This window comes from Oryx dammah, unplaced genomic scaffold, assembly GCF_014754425.2.
Source record: "Oryx dammah isolate SB20612 unplaced genomic scaffold, SCBI_Odam_1.1 HiC_scaffold_4, whole genome shotgun sequence".
Lineage (NCBI taxonomy): Eukaryota > Metazoa > Chordata > Mammalia > Artiodactyla > Bovidae > Oryx > Oryx dammah.
In genome coordinates, this window is record NW_024070188.1 from 7,187,750 (window position 1) to 7,202,762 (window position 15,013).

A 15,013-nucleotide genomic window follows, 5' to 3' on the forward strand; every position below is an offset into this window, starting at 1 on the left:
ATCTCGGCATCTCTGCTTGTTTAATAAAGTATCAAATTCTTAAAACCATTTCAGATGGTATTTCCCCAGCCCCTTTTTTATAGTGAGGCCAACTTAAGTGCCTCTATTCACTAGGGGGCGCCTGTCACATATACAAAAATCCTAGACAAGTGATGACAGATATGTCAGGCAGGGCACTTGCACTGCCTGCATGACCTACCTGGTAGAGTAGTACGTTTGTTTGCCTTTATGGGCTGTCCAAACATACACCAAGAACCAGAGCCCTAGAACCTACCTGCCCTGACCTATCACCCAGCATGGACACTGACAGGCCAGTCCTCAATTCACAAGGTATGTACAAACACCACTGGCTGACCAAACCCAAAGTCTGCCTACCCTATTTGTGCAACAGAAGGAGACTTGCATGTCCACTCAGCTAGAGTGGCAGCCATCTAACCAAGATCTTGGTGGCATTATGTCAGAACAAAATCAAATACAAGCATCCATGGTTGGTATCTGCAAAATTTTGAGAACGAAGTTCTTTCTTGGGGAATGAACATAAATACAACACAGTTACCTACAAAAACTAAGGGAGAGGATATGATTATAAAAATATCATTTTACATAAAATAGCAAAATATATTTTAAATGTCTTCCAGCCCATACAGAACATAAATCAAGCTATCCACTCTTTTCCCTGGGTGTTTGTATATTTCCATGTTGTCAATATTGTCAGCAACCTATGCTTTCAAAGAAAGCAGAACCTAAAAATCTGTTGAGTCAGAAGTGAAAGGAAGTCTGATAAAGAGCAGTAGAGATACACTGAATCTTACAGAAGTAAATGTTGCCAAGTGTATCATACTCACAGAAAATGAAGAAAATCGATGGTAATAGTAATTGCTATTAGTTCTAGTTTTCTGTTAATTGCACTGGCCATTCCACCCCTACTCCAAAAAGGTAAAAAGGTATGTAGTATCCATTACACCATGAAAGAAAGTGAAAGTGAAAGTTGTGTGACCTCATGGGCTATTCAATCCATGAAATTCTCCAGGGCAGGATACTGGAGTGGATAGCCTTTCCCTTCTCCAGGGGATCTTCCCAACCCAGGAATCGAACCCAGGTCTCCCATATTGTAGGTGAATTCTTTACCAGCTGCTGCTACTAAGTTGCTTCAGTCGTGTCTGACTCTGTGCAACCCCATACATGGCTGAGCCACATATATTCTTAGCTAGTTTGGAATTACAATCTTTGCCTTAAGGCACCTTTCATTAAAAATTTTTTAGGATGTTTACTTTTTTGTTACCTTGTATATAATTATTTTTATTATACAAAGTGGATATTGAGTCTCCTGATAATTCTTGTGTATCGAAAAAATTACAAATAAAACAGTGAAGTGAAAATCCCTCACAATCTCATCTCTCTTCTTTTTCCAGAGCTGTGAAAGTGCTGCACTCAATATGTCAGCAAATTTGGAAAACTTAGCAGTGGCCACAGGACTGGAAAAGTTCAGTTTTCATTCCAATTCCAAAGAAAGGCAATGCAAAAGAATGCTCAAACTACCGCACAATTACACTCATCTCACATACTAGTAAAGTAATGCTCAAAATTCTCCAAGTCAGGCTTCAGCAATACGTGAACCGTGAACTCCCTGATGTTCAACCTGGTTTTAGAAAAGGCAGAGGAACCAGAGATCAAATTGCCAACATCCACTGGATCATGGAAAAAGCAAGAGAGTTCCAGAAAAACATCTATTTCTGCTTTACTGACTATGCCAATGCCTTTGACTGTGTGGATCACAAGAAACTGTGGAAAATTCTGAAAGAGATGGGAATACCAGACCAACTAACCTGCCTCTTGAGAAATCTGTATGCAGGCCAGGAAGCAACAGTTAGAACTGGACATGGAACAACAGACTGGTTCCAAATAGGAAAAGGAGTACGTCAAGGCTGTATATTGTCACCCTGCTTATTTAACTTCTATGCAGAGTACATCATGAGAAACACTGGACTGGAGGAAACACAAGCTGGAATCAAGATTGCCGGGAGAAATATCAATAACCTCAGATATGCAGATGACACCACCCTTATGGCAGAAAGTGAAGAGGAGCTAAAAAGACTCTTGATGAAAGTGAAAGAGGAGAGCGAAAAAGTTGGCTTAAAGCTCAACATTCAGAAAACGAAGATCATGGCATCTGGTCCCATCACTTCATGGGAAATAGATGGGAAAACAGTGGAAACAGTGTCAGACTTGCAGATGGTGACTGCAGCCATGAAATTAATAGATGCTTACTCCTTGGAAGAAAAGTTATGACCAACCTAGATAGCATATTCAAAAGCAGAGACATTACTTTGCTGACTAAGGTCCATCTAGTCAAGGCTATGGTTTTTCCTGTGGTCATGTATGGATGTGAGAGTTGGACTGTGAAGAAGGCTGAGCGCTGAAGAATTGATGCTTTTGAACTGTGGTGTTGGAGAAGACTCTTGAGAGTCCCTCGGACTGCAAGAAGATCCAACCAGTCCATTCTGAAGGAGATCAACCCTGGGATTTCTTTGGAAGGAATGATGCTAAAGCTGAAACTCCAGTACTTTGGCCACCTCATGAGAAGAGTTGACTCATTGGAAAAGACTGTGATGCTGGGAGGGATTGGGGGCAGGAGGAGAAGGGGACGACTGAGGATGAGATGGCTGGATGGCATCACGGGCTCGATGGATGTGAGTCTGAGTGAACTCTGGGAGATGGTGATGGACAGGGAGGCCTGGCGTGCTGCGATTCATGGGGTCACAAAAAGTCAGACACGACTGAGCAACTGAACTGAAGTGATCGGAGAAGGAAATCGCAACCCACTCCAGTATTCTTGCCTAGAGAATCCCATGGACAGAGGAGCCTGGTGGGCTGCTGTCCATAGGGTTGCGCAGAGTTGGACACGACTGAAGTGACTTAGCATGCATGCATTACACATCTATATAAGCTCTTTTCTCTTTACTCAAATGTTTATTTATTTTAATGCTATTCTATAATCTGCTTTCTAAAAATAGAATCTATTTCTTAACAATAGATTAGGAGCACTTTTCAATGTAAAAATATTGACTATGTAATATTCCATTATATGGATATACCACAATTTATTTAGTCTCTGAAATTTAGATTGTTTCCAACTTGAGCTATTATAGCAATTTAACTATTAGTACCCCAGTATGCACAGTTTTGTGAACTTGTCTAACTATATTCTTAGCATAAATTTCTACAAGGGAAATTTCTAGGTCAAGGAGCTTTAATTTAAAATTTTGGGTATCTGATGACTGATTAACCTCCAGAAGTATATCAGTTCATAATTCCACCAAAATTATGAAAGAATGCTCATTTCTTTACACTCCATTATTCTTGCTGAATTTAATTATGTTTTATAATCATTACCAATCAGATAGGCTGATAATGATATTTACTGTTGCTTAACAGTTAATCATGTTTATTGGCATTTAAGCTTCTTTCTTTTGAAAACTGTCTACTTGTATTCATTGCACACTTTCTATTAGTTGCATCTATTTTTCTTACTGATTTACAAGAGATTTTATGTAATAAAATTATTGCTCTGTGTGTGTGTGTGTGGTAAGTTTCTTCAGTCATGTCCTCCTCTTTGCGACCCCATGGACTATAGCCCTAACAGTTTGCTATATATGTTGCAAATGTATCTTCCCAGTTTATTTATATTTCACTGGATTTATTATAATAATTTTTTCTGTTTTCCTTTTTTATCTTTTCTTTTTTTTGGTGGCCAGACCACTCAGCATGTGGGATCTTAGTTCCACGTAAAATACAATGCTCAAAAAAATAAGTACCAAGAAAAGAATCTTTGAAGAAAGAGTTAAATGAAATGAGAAAGTCATAAATGCAAAGGCCTTGGTTAGCTCTGATTTCTCCTCAATCTAGAATCACATGTTTCTACTGTTTATTTATTTATTTGGCTGCACCAGGTCTTAGTTGCTGCATGCAGGATCTTTTTGTTGATCATGGGGTATCTTTTAGTTGTAGCATGCAGGATCTAGTTTCCCAACCAGGGATCAAACCCACACCCCTGCAGTAGAAGCTTGAAGTCTTTAACAACTGGACCATCAGGGAAGTCCCTATAATAATTTTCAACTGCACATATTGGAGGCTGGGGATAAAGTATACGTTAGGCTCACTCAAGGCTGTATATTGTCACCCTGCTTATTTAACTTATATGCAGAATACATCTGGAGAAGGCAATGACACCCCACTCCAGTACTCTTGTCTGGAAAATCCCATGGATGGAGGAGCCTGGTAGGCTGCAGTCCATACGGTCGTGAAGCGTTGGACATGACTGAGTGCCTTCACTTTCACTTTTCACTTTCATGCATTGGAGAAAGAAATGGCAACCCACTCCAGTGTTCTTGCCTGGAGAATCCCAGGAACGGTGGAGCCTGGTGGGCTGCCATTTATGGGGTCGCACAGAGTTGGACATGACTGAAATGACTTAGCAGTAGCAGCAGCAGAGTACATCATGAGAAACACTGGGCTGGAAGAAGCACATGCTGGAATCAAGATTGCCAGGAGAAATATCAATAACCTCAGATATGCAGATGACACCACCCTTATGGCAGAAAGTGAAGAACTAAAGAGCCTCTTGATGAAAATGAAAGAGGAGAGAGAAAAAGTTGGCTTAAAGCTCAACATTCAGAAAACAAAGATCATGGCATCCAGTCCCATCACTTCATGGCAAATAGATGGGGAAACAGTGGAAACAGTGTCAGACTTTATTTTGGGGGGCTCCAAATCACTGCAGATGGTGATTGCAGCCATGAAATTTTTAAAAGACACTTACTCCTTGGAAGGAAAGTTATGACCAACCTAGACGGCATATTGAAAAGCAGAGACATTACTTTGCCAACAAAGATCCGTCTAGTCAAGGCTATGGTTTTTCCACTGGTCAAGTATGGATGTGAGAGTTGGACTATAAAGAAAGCTGAGTGCCAAAGAATTGATGCTTTTAAACTGTGGTGTTGGAGAAGACTCTTGGGAGTCCCTTGGATTGCAAGAAGATCCAACCTAAAGGAGATCAGTCCTGGGTGTTCATGGGAAGGACTGATGTTGAAGCTGAAACTCCAATACTTTGGCCACCTGATGCGAAGAGCTGACTCATTTGAAAAGACCTGATGCTGGGAAAGATTGAGGGCAGGAGGAGAAGGGGACGACAGAGGATGAGATGGTTGGATGGCATCACTGACTCAATGGACATGGGTTTGAGTAGACTCCGGGAGGTGGTGATGGACAGGGAGGCCTGGCATGCTGCGGTTCATGGGTTGCAAAAAGCTGGACACGACTGAGTGACTGAACTGAACTCATCACCACCTCCACCAGAATTATGAATCAGAATGGTCTTTTTCAAACTGTAGCTTCTGGAAATTCTGATCTACACTTCCAGGAGCAAACACTACTCCCTTCCCAAGAATCTCAGCTCCAAACATCTTGCACTGAATATTCATTATTTTGAGATGCCCAGTACATCTAGACTCTTTTATAGATCAGTGCTACTGGTCGTATCTCTCTTCACATAGCTATACTTCAAGGCCATATTGTGCATTCAGGGACATAGTGATGAGTGCCAAAGCACAGTATTGCTCCCAGTTCTTCTGGCTTGGTTATAATCCAGAAAGAGTCTATCACACATAACTAAGTATTTCTAGGTTTACAGTTCTTTCATTTACTACATCCTATAATATCATCATCTTCACTAAGGATATAGACCTTGACCATGAAATCTGATGACAAATGGAAAGTGTTAAGGAGAACACTTCTTCACCTTGCTCTTACCTTCCCATTACTGACAGTCAGTCTGGTTTCATCATAGCAGAAGACAAAAGAGACCCCTGAGAGAAAACCAATTCATGTGATAAAGAAAGAGACTGGCTGAATTTCAAGGACTTAGTATTGAAAATCTGACTCTTGACTCCAGGCCAGCATTTAGCTGACTGCAGAAGCCATCTTTCACCAGCCATCTTGATATTTATTCTGGGGAAGCCTCCAGGAAAATGGCCATATGTGATTGAATTTAAAGAAAGTTGCTAGTGATGAGCTGAAGTGTTTGGGGCCCAGCAGCTATTCAGTAGGAAATTCGCATGAGAAGAACAAGTGCACAAAAGTGAATGACCTCCCTTAGACCTTGGAGAAACAGCCGTGACCCTGAAGAATCCATGGACAAAATTAAATGGCAATAACTGAAGGGAAGTCTTGGCTTCTCTACTGTCATTTATATCTGTTCCCCCTTTCTCATTCTTTTTCACTCGCTCCTCCTCTTCTTTCTGATCTTTGAATATCAGAATTCTTATATTACGCCTCCTGCCTTTTGATCCATTCTCCTGGCATTGGTTGCCATCTTTGTATAACTCCCAAATGTGTATTTCCAGTGTACACAGCTTTCTTTCAAGTTCATAAATCTCACAGCTTGTGTGGTACTTTGTCTTTGGTGGGCCTCAGGCATCTGAACCTGAGATGTTAGAACATATTTCCCCCACGTCTGTTCTTGCTTCATATTCTCTCATTACTACACATGCCCCAAGCTATCACCGACACTTTACCCTCCCTTACCACCCATATCCAATCCATGACCAAGTCCTGTCACTGCTACTGCAAAATGTATCTCGACTCCTTCCCCTTCACTCAGCTCCACTGTATACATTTTAACCCAAGCTTCCATCATCTCCTCCTCACCTTAATCACTTCATCCACCCCTTAACTGCTCTCTCTGCATGCATTTCTTTCCTCCTTCTCACACAGACGTTTAAATACTCTTTTAAAATTGCCCATCAGATCATGGAAAATGATGTATCTGATAAGGAGTCAATAACCAAAATATACAAAGAATTCAGTATCAAAGAAACAAGCTGATTAAAAAGTGCTGAGATTTGATAGAAAACAAAATTCTGTTAAGCAATTATCTCTTAATTTAAAAATAAATAAAATTTAAAAATAATGTAATTGAAAGAAAAAATTCAGAAGTCAATAAAAGAATAAAAAGTGAGCAGAGTATCTGAATAGATGTTTTTTCTGAAGACAACATACAGATGGCTGACAGGCACATGAAAAGATGCTCAATATCTCTATCATCAGAAAAATGCAAATGAAAACCACAATGAGATAGCACCTTGCACCTGCGAGAATTGTTGTTATCAAAAAGACAAGAAATACAAGCGCTGGCAAGGATGTGGAGAAAAGGGAACCTTTGCACACTGTTGGTGGGAATATAAGGTAATGCAGTCACTATGGAAAACATATGAAGGTTCCTCAAAAAATTAAAAATAGAACTGCCATGTGACCCAGCAATCCCATTTCTGGGTATTTTCCCAAAGAAAATAAAAACACTAGTTTTATTGCATCATTATTTGCAATAGCCAAAATATTGAAGCAATCTAAGTACACATCAATCAGTTCAGTTTAGTTCAGTCTCTCAGTCATGTCTGACTCTTTGTGACCCCATAGACTGCAGCACGTCAGGCTTCCCTGTCCATCACCAACTCCCACAGCTTGCTCAAACTCATGTCCACAGAGTCAATGATGCCATCCAACCGTCTCATCCTCTGTCGTCCCCTTTTCCTCCTGCCTTCAATCTTTCCCAGCATCAGGGTCTTGTCCAATGAGTCAGTTCTTTGTATCAGGTGGCCAAAATATTGGAGTTTCAGCTTTAGTATCAGTCCTTCCAATGAATATTCAGGACTGATTTCCTTTATGATTGACTGCTTGGATCTCCTCACAGTCCAAGGGACTCTCAAGAGTCTTCTCCAACACCTCAGTTCAAAAGCATCTCTTTGGCTCTCAGCTTTCTTTATAATCCAACTGTAACATCCATACATAACAAAATGGACCTTTGTTGGCAAAGCGATGTCTCTGCTTTTGAATATGTTGTCTAGGTTGGTCATAGCTTTTCTTCCAAGGGGTAAACATCTTTTAATTTCATGGCTGCAGTCACCGTCTGCAGTGATTTTGGAGCCCCCCAAAATAAAGTCTGTTACACCCATCAATAGATGACTGGATAAAGAAGATGTATATAGCTAGACAGATGATATAGCTATAGATATAGATGGGCTTCCCAGGTGAGGCTACTGGTAAAGAGCCCGCCTACAATGCAGGAGACTGGGGTTCAGTCCCTGGGTTGGGAAGATCCTCTGGAGGAGGGCATAGCAGTCCACTCCAGTATTCTTCCCTGGAGAATCCTATGGACAGGGGAGTCAAGTAGCTGCAATCCATAGGATCACAGAGTCAGACACAAGTGTAGTGACTTAGCATACATGCACACACAGATAGAGATACATCCACACCTGGTAGATTTATTATTCAGCCATAAAAAAAGAATGAAATCTTTATATTTGTGACCACATGGATGGACCTAGAGGGCATTATGCTAAAAATAAATAAATCAAATTTAGAAAGACAAACGCTGTATGATTTCACTTATATGTGGAATCTAAAAGCAAAACAAATGAAAAAATGTAATAGAACAGTCATAGATAAACAGAACAAATGTGGTTGCCATAGGGGAAGGGCATAGGGGGTGAGTGAAATAGGTGAGCGAGATAAACTTCCAGTTACCAAAAAAAAAAAAAAGTGACAGGGATTAAATGTAAAGATGGGGAAATACAATTAATAATATTGTAACAACTTTGTTGGGTGACATGGTAACTAGACATCATGGTCATCAGTTTGTAGTGTATAGATATATTGACTCACCTATGTAATGCACCTGGAAATAACATAGTCTTGTAGGTCAATTCGGAGAAGGCAATGGCAACCCACTCCAGTACTCTTGCCTGGAAAATCCCATGGATGGAGGAGCCTGGTGGGCTACAGTCCATGGGGTCTCGAAGAGTCGGACATGACTAAGCGACTTCAGTTTCCCTTTTCCCTTTCATGATTGGAGAAGGAACTGGCAATCCACTCCAGTGTTCTTGCTTGGAGAATCTCAGGGATGGGGGAGCCTGATGGGCTGCCGTCTATGGGGTCGCACAGAGTCAGACACGACTCAGGCGACTTAGCAGTAGCAGCAGCAGGTAAATTATACCTCAGTAAAAAAAAAAAAAAAAGAGAGAGAGACCTAGACTAGCTAACACAATACTGAAAAGGAGCAAAATTGGAGAACCTACACTGCTTGATTTCAGGAGTCTATAAAGCTACGATAATCAAGACAGTGCAACACTGAGAAAAGGATGTATACACAAAACAATAGAAAAAGTACCCCAGAAATAGACACACGTATATAGTCAACTGATCTTTGACAAAAGTACAAAGGCAATTCAATGGAAAAGGAATACTCTTTTCAACAAGTTGTTCTGGAAAAAATTGTGTCCATATACAAACTAAAAACATAGAGACCATACATCTTTCACCAGAATTAACTCAAACCGAATCACAGATCTAAGTGTAAAATGTAAAATAATAAAACTTCTAGATGAAAACATAGGATACAATCTAGGTGACCTTGGTTTTGGTGATGAGGTTTTAGATACAACACCAAAGTCACAATTCATGAAAAAAAAAAATTAAGAGGCTGCCCTGTCAGTTCAGTGGTTAAGACTCTACACTTCCACTGCATGAGTTGAATCCCTGGTCGGGGAACTAAGATCCCGCGTGCTACATGGCACAGCCAAAAACAAACACACAAACTGACAAGCCATTAAAATTAAAACCTTCTGCTCTGTCAGAGGCTATTTAGAAAATGAAAAAACAAGCCACAGACTTGGAGAAAATACTTGCAAAACATTTTTCTGATAAAGGACTTGTATCCAAAATATAAAACAAATTCATAGCATTCAACAAATTCTTAGTATTCAACAATAATAAAACAATTCAGTTTAAAATTAAGCAAAAGAATTAGACACTTCACCAAAGAAAATATACAGATGGCAAAGAAACATGTAGGAGGCTCAGTATCATGTGTCATTAGAGAACAGCAAATTAAAACAATGAGATACTACTAAATGCCTATTAGAATGGCTAAATCAAAAAAAAAATAAAGAACAAGGAAAAGACAACCTTGGTAATACCAACTGCTGGTTAAGGTACACATTAGAAGAAACTCTCATTCACTGGTAGCAGAAATGCAAAGTGGTATAGCCACTCTGGAAGGCAGTTTGGCAGTGTTTTTACAATGCTAAACATAGTCTTACCATGCATTCTAGAAACTGTACTCATGAATATTTCCCCAACTAATCTGAAATTTTATGTCTTCACAAAAACCTGCACATAGATATATAAAGTAGCTTTTTCATAACCACCAAAAACTGAAAGCAACCAACCTGCTCTCCCATAGATGAATGGATACAAAAATTGTGGTACATCCATACAGTGGAATATTATTCAGCAAAACAAAGAAATAAGGCATGAGAGACATGGATGAAACTTAAATGTATATTGTAAGTGAAAGAAACTAGTATGAAAAAGGCTACATATTGTATGATTCCAATTATTTGACATTTCTGAAAAGGCAAAAAACTATGGAGAAAGTAAAAAGATCTGTGGTTTCCAAAGGGCTCAGGGAGATAGGAAGAGGCTAAATATGTCTAGTACAAGAAATTGAGTGGGTGATATAACTATTGTATATGATACTGTGATGGTAGACAAATAGCACTATGCATTTCTCACAATCCATAGAACTTTGGAGCAAAGAGTGAGCCTTAACATATTATTCATTTAGAAGGTTGGGGAATAGCAGGATGGAATACAGGCTGTGACAAAAGAATGTAATTGTATTACAGAATGTTTGGAAAAACCACATTGAAGAGGGTCAGGGTAAAATTTGCTGCCCTAGTAGATTTGGAAGTGAGTAGAGTCTATAAGACTAAAGGCAAAAGGAAATGCTCATAAGCAATGTACTCTAGTTGCTAAGGTTGTTTCCCACAGGAGTACAAGTCAACAGCTCTGATACTCTGTATGAGTCTGCTGGAACTGAACAATTAAGTAACTGGATGGAGAATAACATGAGCCGGGTTTCTCATTGTTGAGGTGGAAGCTTATAAATCAGCAAGGAAAAGATTATTATAAATTAGCCATGTGGTAATAGAATTGGAGAAATCCATATAAAATCATGATTAGCTTAATTTATTGATAGAGATGTGTATATACACATGTATCTTCGCTCTGTCAGCTGAGAGGGCTTAGAGGCACTGATACCCTTCTGGCAACAAGCACACCTAGTACCCAGATTTTGGTTCCTAACACTATTCTCCTATCAAAGTAAACAAGGATAAAATGACTGATTCTAGGACTTGGGTAGGAATGTATAAGATGATCCTGGAACATCTTTTTGTACCAGGAAGTCAAGAAGTGTTCAAGAAAAGAAATGCAAATTGGTGTGAGTTTTGACAAAGGGACACAGAAAACAACTGGAAGAGCTCCCAGTGCGCAGAGCTGGAACACTTTGAGCAGAAAAATAGAGAAAGTAGTATTGCCTTGTAACCCAAAGTGTAAAATAAGATCCATGAGTCCATACAGATAGAAGTGATTGAACAAATAAATATACGGGGAAGAAGAGAGAAATCCCTTGCAGAAGAATTCTAAAAAATTAGGTAGCTACTCCCCACTCGATGGGATGGGGTATAACACCCCATTCCCTAAGTGAGGGGTGCTTGTAGTAACTTCTTTCCAAAGAGTACAATGTGGAAAGGGAAGAAAAAAAGTAACTTTTTGGTAGATAAATCTGACAAATACTACCTAAGCTAGGTGATCAAGGTCAACAGTGACAGTGATAAGAAAGATTGACAATATATACCCTTGCTTTGATGTAATAAAGATGACACTTTACCTCTGTGGTCTTATTCCCCCAAGCCCATAATCCCAGTCTAATCACGTGAAAAACATTAGGTGAATTCCAGTTGAGGACTAGTCTACAAAAAAATAGCTTGAAAAGGTGAAGTCGCTCAGTCGTGTCCGACTCATTGTGACCTATGGACTGTAGCCTACCAGGCTCCTCCATCCATGGGATTTTCCATGCAAGAGTACTGGAGTGGGTTGCCATCGCCTTCTTCAGGAGATCTTCCCAACCCAGGGATTGAACCCAGGTCTCCTGCCTTGTAGGCAGACGCTTTACCGTCTCAGCCACCAAGGAAGTCAAAATACCTTAGTTCTCCATAAAACTAAGTTCATCAAAAGCAAGGAAGGTTTGAGAAACTGTAATAGACGAGAGGAGTTTAAGGAGACCTGAAAACTAAAAGTAACGTAGTATTTTCGATGGGATCTTGGAATGGAAAAAGAAACACTGAGAAAGTTTGAATAAAGTACTGACTCAATATTGGCTTAGTAACTGTGACAAATATGCAATATGAAAGTGAGATGTTAATAATAAGGGAGACTGTAGGGTATATATGGGAACACTGTACTTTGCAATTTTCATTTATATTCAATCTATTCTGAAGAATAAAGATTATTTTAAAATCAATAAATAAAATGTGAAAAATAATTATAGCCTTTTGAAATCATTTCAGTTATGTGGTTTATCTTAAAAGAAATAACTACCAAATGTATCTTATGGTAAAATCAGTTGAATAATGGTACCTAAGCATACTTATGTTGTGAGATTTAAATGAGGTCAGACACGTAAAACAGTATGACTACTCAAGGAATATTGGTTGCTCTTGTTATTGTAGAAGCTGATTACTCAGATGTAATCCACAAAGAATCAACAGTGCAGCAGAGAGACAAGTAAAACGAGTATAATAAAGGGTAGTGATGACTAACGACACTTCCTTTACCAACCTTGGAAGATGAGTTAATCTCACTGCCTCAGTCTCTGGCTAGGCAAAGGGAAAAGGGGAAAGTCGCTCAGTCGTGTCCGACTCTTTGCGACCCCATGGACTGTAGCCTACCAGGCTTCTCAGTCCGTGGGATTTTCCAGGCAAGAGTACTGGAGTGGGGTGCCATTTCCAGCCCCAGTAAATGTAGTAATAAAAACGATATTAATCTCAACAACATCATTGATGACAAATTGCTACAGAAGTATGCTGAGGTGCAATTGAAACAACAGGATCTCCTAACCTAGACTGTGGATATCACTGGTTTTCTAGGAAAGATAAAAGCTAAGATGTATGTCATGAATACATGTTAAACTAATTCATATACAAACATTCAGTGAGTTTCTACTACGTATATTAAGCTCTACCCCGTTATTTTTTTGAGACTCAAATCAAAAGTAATTTCCCCATCACATCTCTGCCTTCTATAACTTTTACTTTTCTTTTAAATGTTTCACATCAGTCTATTTTATATCTAGAATCAATAGGCATTCTTTAAAGAAAAAATGTCTTTGTAAATTGGGCAGTGTTCTCATTAGCCAGAGCAAGTATAGAATAAAATTGCAAGGGTTTAGCAGTGAATAGGGCCTAAACAATCATTAAATTATCCCTAGTTCTAAACTCAGACTAGAAAGTGAAAGAAACATTATTTTCTCATGCTCTATTGAGAAGATCATTTTTACCAAGAAACTAAACCGTCTGTAAGTCATAAGGTCTATTGGGTGGAGCTAATTTAATTGATCTACAATGTCACAGATTTTAATTATAAAAAATGAATCAGATTCAGCAATATTTCTAATATTACTAGAACTATTTTGGTCCAGAATAATACCAAAGATTTCCAAATAAAGGATGATATATGAATTAGTACTGGGCACAAAATCCTCAAAACTGTGAAATAACCAGTTTCTTGGTAAATTTCTGGTAGTATGAATTTATTTATTCCTTTTTGATCTAGAATAAGTAAGAACAAGACCAAATGAAAACAACATAGTTTGATCATATTTTGTTAGATTCCCAACTAGGACATTGCTCATTTTACTGACAGAATTTTTCTTTGGCACTTCCTTTGTATGCAACAGATCACAGGTTTTAGGAGCAACTAGGGGGCTTCTCTGGTGGCTCAGTGGTCAAGAAACTCTATCTTCCTACCAGTGCAGGAGACATGGGTTTGATTTCTGGTCTGGAAAGATTGCACGTGCCACAGAGCAACTTAGCTGGTGTACCACAACTACTGAGCCTGTGCTCTAGAGCCCGGGGTCTGCAACAGGGAAGCCACCGAAGTAAGAAGCCCAAGTACCACAACTAGACAGAAGCCCCCACTTGCCGCCACTAGAGAAAAGCCCGCAGCAATGAAGACCCAGCACAGCCAATAAATACATAAGCAAATAATTTTTTTTAAGAGCAACTAGGAAGATAGATAGTATGTTATAATGGAAAGCATCCTGGTCCAGGAATCAAGAGACCTCAGTTCTGTTTTTATCTCTGGCCCTAAGATGTGTGGGCATGGACAAGGCCCAAGGCATGGACAAGAGTCTCTTTAAGGCTCTGCTTATCTGATAAATGATGATAATACATTCCTTATCTTCTTCAAATAGGTGTTGTGTGTGTCGAATGAGATAAAGATCATTAGAATTAAATTATGACATTTTACCACTGAAATTGTTATCAATGAATATACTTTAAAGTGAATAAATTCATCAATAGATATTGAAAAATGTTTTTAAAAGCTATTGTGATATACCTCTCTTCATTAACAATTGGATTCAGTTCAGTTCAGTTCAGTCGCTCAGTCGTGTCCAACTCTTTGTGACCCCATGAATCACAGCATGCCAGGCCTCCCTGTCCATCACCAACTCCCGGAGTTCACTCAGACTCATGTCCATCGAGTCAGTGATGCCATCCAGCCATCTCATCCTTGGTCGTCCCCTTTTCCTCCTGCCCCCAATCCCTCCCAGCATCACAGTCTTTTCCAATGAGTCAACTCTTCGCATGAGGTGGCCAAAGTACTGGAGTTTCAGCTTTAGCATCATTCCTTCCAAAGAAATCCCAGGGTTGATCTCCTTCAGAATGGACTGGTTGGATCTCCTTGCACTCCAAGGGACTCTCAAGAGTCTTCTCCAACACCACAGTTCAAAAGCATCAATTCTTCAGCGCTCAGCCTTCTTCACAGTCCAACTCTCACATCCATACATGACCACAGGAAAAACCATAGCCTTGACTAGACGGACCTTAGTTGG